General features: G+C 43.9%; 1 long non-coding RNA gene across 1 annotated transcript; it reads right to left on the bottom strand.

Annotated features, from left to right (window-relative positions):
- Nucleotides 1-464: 464 nt before the first annotated feature.
- On the bottom strand, nt 465-3,270 carry LOC139549190 (uncharacterized). Its single transcript, XR_011669844.1, has 4 exons — nt 2,797-3,270; nt 2,612-2,671; nt 1,080-1,187; nt 465-915 (listed from the first exon to the last, which is right to left on the bottom strand). It is a non-coding gene; the product is annotated as an uncharacterized lncRNA (long non-coding RNA).
- Nucleotides 3,271-11,116: the final 7,846 nt, after the last annotated feature.

Here is an 11,116-nt window from a genome sequence, read left to right as displayed (position 1 = left end):
GCAGCTGGAGGTTGAATGTTTGAATGGGTACGGGACTATAAAAAGTTTGGGAACCACTGATCTACATGAATGCAGCTGTCACTTCATTAAAGCCGTTAGATGCAGTTTACCATAGTGCGCTTTGTTCTATCAGGGGTGAGAGGTTTTGCACTCATCACTGCTTGCTCTATCAGAAAGTAGGATGGCCCTCATGCATGTCGAAACACTGCATTTTGTTCATTTTTAAAGCCCTTTTGCAAAAACTACCACATTACCTGACATCTTAACTTATCCATAGATGTACGAGTTACCATACCCATCACATGGATAGATAACTGGAAATTCCCTGTTGCTACAGAATTAGGAAAAACAGCTTTTAGTTTCTTCAGAGTTCCCTACAAATGGATGTATGGGTGCCTTTCGGGCAGTTCAGAGTGCTGATTGAGGACCTTTTTGCTAAAGAATGTGAATGTTTTTCATGTGTGTTTTCTTTTCTTTTTTTGTAATCTCTTTGTATTTTTTATTTTCTGGTGTATTTTCTATGTGTAATTTGTTGTTTAATTGTAAGATGCAGGGCTCCCTTGCAGAAGACACCTTGGTCTCAATGGGAAAATTAAACACCTGAAGAAAGTTCAACTGTATTTGTCTCCCATGTGAGCATGTATGACATCACAAAGGTAGGTTACATTATATTTACCTCATAATAATGTCTGACTGTAGTTAAAATCTCATGTAAGATGATCAAAAGTTGCCGAACTAAGCTTGCCATCTTTATATTTGGATAGAACTCTGGCGTGGTATAGCCTGCATTTGACTAATGATATATTGAGAGGGTGGTGGTACATGGCTGCTCCATGAAGGCCAAGTGATGTCCAATGCAGACATTCAAGGGCAGAGACCAGTGGAGGCTTGACTTCAGTGCAGGACAGGATTTGACTGTGGACAAAAAACAATAACACAACACACTACACAGTTAGACAAAAGAGCTAAGAATGAGTTAGTCCAAGCAAGGAGTAAAATTATTGATGTGTAATAATGTGATTGTGTAATGTGATTGACTATACATACAGTAATGAGAGAAAATTGATAGGGGTACTCACAGTGCTTGGAGAGGAAACGTTAAATGTAACAGTGGATGAGCGGGAACATGAGATGTGGCTTCAGTTCATGTCAGGAGAGAGTTGACAATCATAGTGGAGTGGTCACTTCTTAAATCAGGGAACAGGAGGGGACTTAGATGGAGATACAAATAGTAGATACATTCCATTACAGCTGCGCCATTGTAGGTTTGAACAACAAGTTTGTCCATGAAGTTAAACAAAGACTGCGCATCTCGCCCACTTGACACATCAAAGTAGCCCAAGAAACGTTCCTGAATAAAGCCCTGATCATCCACATACCTGACGATAACTGACAACAGCAAGCAGACTGGTGGCAACCAGGGTTGGGGGGCAATTTTTACCCACTGGGGCCTGGAGTTTTTCCTTATCTGTCTTTTCCTTATCTTAACCAGCAAAACTCTGACCCCTATATGGTCCCTAATCAGGTCACATAGTTTTAAAATTATGAGGGAAAAAACTCCTGGGGGGGGGCAGCAATCTTATACTTGTTCATAGTAATTATATTTATTTAGACTAGGTGGGGGATTTCCTCTACCCAGACACAGAGACAACAACTGATAGAGACAATAGAACTCACAGGGCTGAGCTTGCTTTACGCATCATGCAGGCCTATGCAACTGCAGGCCTTATAAAAATGTACTTACATCTGTCATCACTATTATGATGATTGATTCATTCCAGTTAATACTTTTGGATTGGAAAACGTATAGGCAGCCTAGCCAGCCCAATTTTGAATATAAACCAAATTTGATCACATTCACATTTTCTCCTGACAACCAAATGGACTATAAATACATAACGCTACCAATTAATTACCCTGGCCAAATGGACAGCGCACATAGTAGGCTGTATGCATCTGCTCTTATTAGTAGCCTACAGTTGATCAGACTGAAAAATGGTCTCGTTTTCATCCCATACAGCAAGTCAAATCTCGAATGTTAAGGTGTAGCCTAGGCTGCTGCAACATTTAGTTAATTCGAAAAAAGTGCGCTCCGTCAACCTCTCTTTAATCTAACTTTTAATGGATGATGCGATGGAAGCTATCAAACCATTCTGAATGATCCCAGAAAAGACTGAAAGTTCCATATGTTCAGCAAGTAAAGCATCGTAACGTGCAATTACTGCTACAAGCTCCTTGTGGTTGCACTTGTTAGTTAGCGGAACATTCCCTCTCGTTGTGCCCTCTAATTTTAGCATGCCCAAAAACGCAGTGGTGTTGATAAACCGCTTGAGAATATCGCTGTTTCTTCTTACTTTCTCGTTGTGTTACGCATTTTGAATACGCAGACTGTCGTCATGATCGATGCGGCTTTTTCCCAGAAGCTTGAATCTTATAACGTTACGCTTCCTGCTTTTGTTTTGCCGTTTAGCTGAACGATCAATGGTCTTCAGGTCACTGTGCCCCTCTTCGACCAAGGCTCAGACTTTCAAAAAAACAGGCAATGCCAGCAATACAGGCTCCCTGTTAACAAGCTATACTTTTGATACCAATTGGTTTTGAACGCCCTCACCTTTTCATCGTTCTTCATGAAACTGATCTCAGGCAGTCGACCCTCGGTTCTAATTCGTACCTTTTCCGTGTACCCCAGAGAATGAAAGGGGATCAACAAAAAGTAAACAACATTTGCGGCGAATAAATTGCAGTATCTGGACACAAGCATAAAGTTATAAAACCAAGAAACAATGTATAACCAACCTCCTCCGTCTCCTGTATTTTGAATAATAAAAGTGATAGTTGATGGATGTGCCTCCACTGAATCCTCAATGATCCCCTACAGTAGCTCTCGATTGTTGAAAATGTTCTCCATAGGGTTTCCAGCGGTTAGCTTCGCCCACGGCTGGCTCCATGTGAACTACAATTCCGACTCTGTGTTTTAAAGTTTAGAAACGTAGATAATCATTGCTTGCGAAAAGGTTTTCGAAACATATAGCCCTTTCATATCAGTGAGAAATTATCTTTTAAACATTTTTATTTATTTAATTTAGCCCTTTTTCTCCACAATTTCGTGGTATCCAATTGGTAGTTGGTCTTGTCCATTGCTGCAACTCCCATACGGACTCGGGAAAGGCGAAGGTAGAGAGCCGTGCGTCCTCCGAAACACAACCTAGCCAAGCCGCACTGCTTCTTGACACAATGCCCACTTAACCCGGAAGCCAGCCGCACCAATGTGTCGGAGCAAACACCGTACACCTGGAGACCGTGTCAGCTTGCATTGCGCCCGGCCCGCCCTAGGAGTAGCTAGTGCGCGATGGGACAAGAACACCCCTGCCGGCCAAACCCTCCCCACAAAAATATTAGTTATAAAACCAAGAAAACAATGTATAATCAACGTCATCCGTCTCCTGTAATTTGAAGAAACTAATTTGAATTTAATTATATCAAAAACATGCTAAACTATCACTTTTCAATCTCTATCCAATGAAGCTTCTCAACACATAGAACCCCCATAATGCTCTGCAGCACAACCCCAAAACAAAGCACTAGGTTCGTACTCTGATCCTAATCGTATGATTGGATGGGCAACATGTCAGTTCATACTGAAAAAGGCTTTGATTGGTTGGAGGATGTCCTCCGGAAGTGGTCATAAATGGAAAACCTAGGAGGTAATTAAGTCAATGGATCCAGAGCTGTCCTCAGGCCACACCATGGTGCTGACCCATTGAGTGCTGTTGAAGTTACTATAGACATCCATTGCAAAATAGTGTGTTTCAATCAATTATTTGGTGACATGTGAATTTATTTAGTATAGTTTTATCTAAAAATGAAAACCTTTTTAGTGTTTTACTATTTTTATTTTTATGAAATTTCACTGAGGATGGTTGTGGTATTGTGGTATTGGGATCCTCATACAGAACAATGGGATGAAAACATTAGACACTATATATTAGGGTATGCAGTGGCCTGCGGACAGAATACGTGTGTGCTGTTGGGAACCAGATGTCTGTGACCTGAATACCTTCACAGCACCACTATACTGTCTCTGACCTCCAACAACATTCCTACATATTTCTACTCATTCTGGTATGGGTGTACGGCCGAGGAAACTGCTTTAGAAACCTTATTTTTTCTTAGGCTGCATCACAAATGGCACCCTATTCCCTATGTAGTGCATTCATTTTGACCAGGGCCCATAGGGACTCGCATAGGGCTCTGGTCAAAAGTAGTGCACTATTCAGGGAGCCATTTGGGACGGAACCTTGATCTTAGTGATAATGTCATGTGACAGTGTGTGAGATTTTCCAGTAGACTTGGCTACACGAGTCTGTAACCTAGCAATTGTTATATGTTTTAAATGATTTGTGTAGAGACTGACCCAAGTATACAGTATGTTTAGATTAGACACGGTAGCATCGATCTCAGCAAAGAATCTCGGTTATATTCTTCCTGCCAGGTGTCATTTTTTGTCAGCTTTTCCTCCTCTCCTTGGTGATGCTGATACCATCCACTGCGAAGACAAATGATTGCTCAGCCTGTTGCAAACAGAATGGGTGTGTGATGTCCAGAGCCTTATCATAGGATGCTGCTTTGTGTTTCGTTTTACATCCTTTTGCAGTAGCCACACATGCGTCTTTCTTCATTCCTTTCAAAGAAAATGACATTGTCAACGTTTACCAGTAAAACAACCAGAATTTTGGTATCTTTCAAAGATTTTATGTAATCGATCAGAAGGCCACTAGTGGCCCTTTAGGTGTCTAATTATCTCGGTCCCTCTCTGGTCTTATCACATGTAAAATATATGAAACAATTCAATAAGATTATAAAAATAAAAAAAATAGAATGGAAAGCTGTTAAACATTATCCTAAATATCAACCATCAACTTAGTGAATACCATTGGTGTTTAATATGAAGGTTTCAGCATGAAATACTGTATCATTAGTAAAATAAATAAGTGTGCAAAACATTTTTCAATGTTAATATGTATTTGGTGTCAAACTAGTGGCAGTTGTGAAAAAAGTCAATAATTGGACAAGTTGCAGAGGTAATTGAAAATAATACCACTGTTGATTAGATGCTTTTTTCATTTTCTCTATCTACTAGAAACTCAGACAATCTAGACACATAACAAATTAATACAATATATGAATACATTTTTGATTCGTTATTCAAGTATACAGTGCCTTCAGAAAGTATTCAGACCCCTTGACTTTTTCTACATTTTGTTACGTTACAGCCTTACTCTACAATTTATTAAATCGTTTCCCCCCCCACATCAATCTACACACAATACCCCATAATGACAAAGCAAAAACATGTTTAGACATTTTTGCTAATTTATGTTTAAAAAACCCTGAAATATCACATTTACATAAATATTCAGACCCTTTATTCAGTACTTTGTTGAAGCCCCTTTGGCAGTGACTACAGCCTCGAGTCTTCTGGGTATGACGCTACAAGCTTGACACACCTGCATTTGGGGAGTTTCTCAGATTCCTCTCTGCAGATCTTATAAAACTCTGTCAGGTTGGATGGAGAGCATTGCTGCACAGCAATTTTCAGGTCTCTCCAGAGATGTTAGATCGGGTTCAAGTCCAGGCTCTGGCTGGACCACTCAAGGACATTCAGAGACTTGTCCCGAAGCCACTCCTGCGCTGTCTTGGTTGTGTGCTTAGGGTTGTTGTCCTGTTGGAAGGTGAACCTTCGCCCCAGTCTGAGGTACTGAGCGCTCTGGAGCAGATTTTCATCAAGGATCTCTCTGTACAGGGCCTCCCGAGTGGTGCAGTGGTCTAAGGCACTGCATCGCAGTGCTAACTGTGCCACTAGAGATCCTGGTTTGAGTCCAGGCTCTGTTGCAGCCGGCCGCGACCGGGAGACCCATGGGGCAGTGCGCAATTTGCCCAGCGTCGTCCGGATTAGGGAAGGGTTTGGCCGGCAGGGATGTTCTTGTCCCATTGCGCTCTAGCGACTCCTGTGGCAGGCCGGGCGCAATGCACGCTGACACGGTCGCCAGGTGTAAGGTGTTTCCTCCGACACATTGGTGCGGCTGGCTTCCGAGTTAAGTGGGCTGTGTTTTGTTTCGGAGGATGCACGGCCCTCGACCTTCACCTCTCCCAAGTTCGTACGGGAGTTGCAGCGATGAGACAAGACTGTAACTACCAACTGGATACCACAAAAAGGTTATATATATATTTTTTAAAGAATCTCTGTGCTGTGCTGTTCATGTTTGCCTCGATCCTGACTAGTCTCCCAGTCCCTGCCGCTGAAAAACATCCCCACGGCATGATGCGGCCTCCACCATGCTTCACCGTAAGGATGGTGCCATGTTTCCTCCAGACGTGACGCTTGGCATTCAAGCCAAAGAGTTCAATCTTGGTTTTATCAGACCAGAGAATCTTGTTTCTCATGGTCTGAGAGTCTTTAAGTACCTTTTGGCAAACTCCAAGCGGGCTGTCATGTGACTCTTACTGAGGAGTGGCTTCCGTCTGGCCACTCTACCATAAAGGCCTGATTGGTGAAGTGCTGCAGAGATGGCTGTCCTTCTGGAAGGTTCTCCCATCTCCACAGAGGAACTCTAAAGCTCTGTCAGAGTGACCATCGGGTTCTTAGTCACCTCCCTGACCAAGGCCCTTCTCCCCCAATTGCTCAGTTTGGCCGGGCAGCCAGCTCTAGGAAGAGTCTTGGTGGTTCTGTCTTCTTGGGGACCTTCACTGCTGCAGACATTTTTTGGTACCCTTCCCCAGATCTGTGCTTTGACACAATTCTGCCTTGGAGCTCTACGGACAACTCCTTTCAACCTCATGGCATAGTTTTTGTTCTGACATGCACTGTGGGACCTTTTATAGACAGTTGTGTGCCTTTCCAAGTAATTTCCAATCAATTTAGTTGACCACAGGTGGACACCAATGAAGTTGTAGAAACATCTCAAGGATGATCAATGGAAACAGGATGCAACAGAGCTCAATTTCGAGTCTCGTAGCAAAGTGTCTGAATACTTAAGTAAATAAGGTATCTGTTTTTTATTTTTAATACATTTGCAAAAATTTCTAAAAACCTGTTTTCACTTTGTGATTATGGGGTATTGTGTGTAGATTGCTGAGGAAATGTTTTATCTAATCCATTTTAGAGTAAGGCTGTAACGTAACAACATTTGGAAAAAGTCAAGGGGCCTTTCCGAGGGCACTGTACATTACCAAAGTTATGATAGATTGCCATAGATTTTCTATTAATTAATAAAATTCCTGAAGATTCCAGTAACTTTGCAACCCTTTGTCCAGTACACAGCAACTGGTTTGGATTTCTCATATTTTTTAAGGGAAAACATTACATTGGAGACTTCATCTATCAAGTATCAACCAACATTTGTCCCATAGGAGAAGTAAATTAATCTGTAAGCCAATATTTGGCCAAACATTAATTTATATTCACACGGTAGTTCATTATAATCAGTGGCCATTTACCTGATATGAACTCAGCAAAAAAATAAACGTCCTCTCACGGTCAACTGTGTTTATTTTCAGCAAACTTAACATGTGTTCATACAAATATTTACCCAACAAGATTCAACAACTAAGACATAAACGGAACAAGTTCCACAGACATGTGACAGAAATGGAATAATGTGTCCCTGAACAAACAAAGGGGGGGTCAAAATCAAAAGTAACAGTCAGTATCTGGTGTGGCCACCAGCCGCATAAGTACTGCAGTGCATCTCCTCCTCATGGACTGCACCAGATTTGCCAGGTCTTGCTGTGAGATGTTACCCCACTCTTCCACCAACACACCTGCTGACATTTCTGGGGGGAATGGCCCTAGCCATCACCCTCCGATCAAACAGGTCCCAGATGTGCTCAATGGGATTGAGATCCGGGCTCTTCGCTGGCCATGGCAGAACACTGACATTCCTGTCTTGCAGGAAATCATGCACAGAACGAGCAGTATGGCTGGTGGCATTGTCATGCTGGAGGGTCATGTCAGGATGAGCCTGCGGGAAGGGTACCACATGAGGGAGGAGGATGTCTTCCCTGTAACGCACAGCGTTGAGATTGCCTGCAATGACAACAAGCTCAGTCCGATGATGCTGTGACACACCGCCCCAGACCATGACGGACCCTCCACCTCCAAATCGATCCCGCTCCAGAGTACAAGCCTCGGTGTAATGCTCATTCCTTCGACGATAAACGCAAATCCGACCATCACCCCTGGTGAGACAAAACCTCGACTCGTCAGTGAAGAACACTTTTTGCCAGTCCTGTCTGGTCCAGCGACGGTGGGTTTGTGCCCATAGGCGACTTTGTTGCCTGTGATGTCTGGTGAGGATCTGCCTTACAACAGGCCTACAAGCCCTCAGTCCAGCCTCTCTTAGCCTATTGCAGACAGTCTGAGCACTGATGGAGGGATTGTGCATTCCTGGTGTACCTCGGGCAGTTGTTGTTGCCATCCTGTACCTGTCCCGCAGGTGTGATGTTCGGATGTACCGATCCTGTGCAGGTGTTGTTACACGTGGTCTGCCACTGCAAGGACGATCAGCTGTCCGCCCAGTCTCCCTGTAGCGCTGTCTTAGGCGTCTCACAGTACGAACATTGCAATTTATTTCCCTGGCCACATCTGCAGTCCTCATTCCTCCTTGCAGCATGCCGAAGGAACGTTCACGCAGATGAGCAGGGACCCTGGGCATCTTTCTTTTGGTGTTTTTCAGTCAGTAGAAAGGCCTCTTTAGTGTCCTAAGTTTTCATAACTGTGACCTTAATTGCCTACCGTCTGTAAACTGTTAGTGTCTTAACAACCGTTCCACAGGTGCATGTTCATTAATTGTTTATGGTTCATTGAACAATCATGGGAAACAGTGTTTAAACCCTTTACAATGAAGATCTGTAAAGTTACTTGGATTTTTACGAATTATCTTTGAAAGACAGGGTCCTGAAAAAGGGACGTTTCTTTTTTTGCTGAGTTTAGATTGTGGAAGTAACACTTGTAAGAGTTTAGTTTAGATGACCAACAAAACATTCTCTTGGAGGATGCAATGGAACGCTCATTCATCAACATCATAGTGCCCATCGCTTATTACCTACCATTACCTAAAATGCTCTAACTTGTGTCAGTTTCCAATCTTCTTTCCCATTCCATATGGTCTCATTCTCTTATCCTGACTGATCCCGGATCTGTGTGTGCTTCAGCAAACACTTATTTTTGGGGGGTTGGGGGATAACAGGTACAATATTTAAAGTAATTTCATATCACATTTTCCATTCATTATGTCACACATATATTATTTTTGTACCCGTGGGCTGCCACTCAGAAGAACAAAATAAAACTTTAAAAAAGGTACATAACTACAAATTATTGGTCATATTACAGCATTTAAGTAATAATAAATTCAGTATGTACAGGAAAAAACTAAAAAAGAAGTGGGCCTCAACCACCAACCTCCCATTACCCCAACCAGCCAAAATGTCCCCACCCAGCCCCTCCTTCTGTCTACTGTGGTCATTCCAACCCCTCCGTTGGTCAGATTAGTTGTCTACTGACCAGGCTACTGATGGTCTCCCTCTCTCTGTTCTCCCCAGGAAAGCCTCTAGGGGGGTCGGCCTGTGAGGTTACCAGGCCAGGCATTCAGCTCAGCTCTGCAGGAGTGGGAGCTGGCTGAGGTGCCCGAGGGACATCCTGAATTGGCCCAGACCCTCTACTGCCAGGGGGTCTTTGATGCCATCAGTATGGGTAGGGCACGATTGTACTCACAATCATTTGAAATCCCCCCAAACATGAATAAGTTATTCATTTGGATATTATAATCTGGGTGGTTTGAGCCCTGAATTCTGATTAGCTGACACCCGTGGTATATCAGACCGTACCCCATGTATATGAGAAAATATTTATTTTTACTGCTCTAATTACATTGGTAACCAGTTTATAATAGCAATAAGGCACCACGGGGGTTTTTGGGTAAATGGCCAATATACCACGGCTAAGGGCTGTATCCAGGCACACCGCGTTGCGTCGCGCTTAAGAACAGCCCTTAGCCGTGGTATACTGGCCATATTCCACACCCCCCCTGTGACTTATTGCTTAAATGTAACATTGTCATGTACTCTTACCTAGTCTTTCTTCGTGTGTTCAGACCAGAACCACACAGTGTTGGTGTTCCGGGGCAGTGCGTACTGGATGGTGTCGGCTCAGGGCAACGTGAGCGTGCCTCTTCCTTCTCCAGCAGCGCTGGCCCCACCTCCCACTGGCGATCGAGGCAGAGGCCTTCTCCCCGCTGGACAGCAAGTGATACTTCTTCAAAGGTAAAGTAATCTCCTTCAACTCACTTTAGTCAGTGAAAGATCTGGGACCAGGCCACTTCACATGATCAATGTGCTTTAGCCAACTCCCCTGACTATGGCTGCATGACAATGAATTAAACACAGCAGAGGACTTTGCTAAAGCACAAACAGGCGAAAGTACCTCAGTGAGTAAGTAGTGTTGTTGATTGTGCGGGAATTGTCTCGCTCCCTACCCCTCCCTCTCGAGGTAAGCTTACGGTGTTACTGGACCCTGGCCTCCCCAGGAGGAGCAGCCAGGCCGGCCTCCCCCACCACCCAGACTGTGCCTTCTACTATGTCCCCCTGGGACAAATAGTCCTCTTTAAGGGCTCCCGCTACCCCATGCTCAACCTGCACACCCTGACTGGCTGACTGGACAGGGATGCCTCAAGTAACCCAGCGGTGCGCCGACCCATCCCGACAGGAGCCTTTATCTCTTCAGGGAGCAGCAGAACAAGAGGTTTGACCCGGTGAAGGTGCGCGTGACCAGAGAGGGCCAGTGGGCTCAGGACCTGGAATGGATAGGCTGCAGGAACAGGACTCACCAAGGCAATGACATCCTGTGACAAACAGCGGGAGTTACAGCCCTGACATCAAAGTTGATGAGCCAAAAGGCTGAAACATTAGCTTGGGTACAAATCTGTATCTGCTAATATTCCGGTTCTTGTACTCCATATCATATGCCAAACAGTTTTGAATGACAAGGAGTGGAACGATGGCGGAACAGACTGGTACTCAGGCTACCAAAACATATGAAAAGGCCATAATATCTGTG

Source organism: Salvelinus alpinus, chromosome 22 (genome assembly GCF_045679555.1).
Source record: "Salvelinus alpinus chromosome 22, SLU_Salpinus.1, whole genome shotgun sequence".
Classification (NCBI taxonomy): domain Eukaryota; kingdom Metazoa; phylum Chordata; class Actinopteri; order Salmoniformes; family Salmonidae; genus Salvelinus; species Salvelinus alpinus.
The sequence above is the reverse complement of the archived record's forward strand: the minus strand, read 5'-3'. Positions and strand labels throughout refer to the sequence as shown.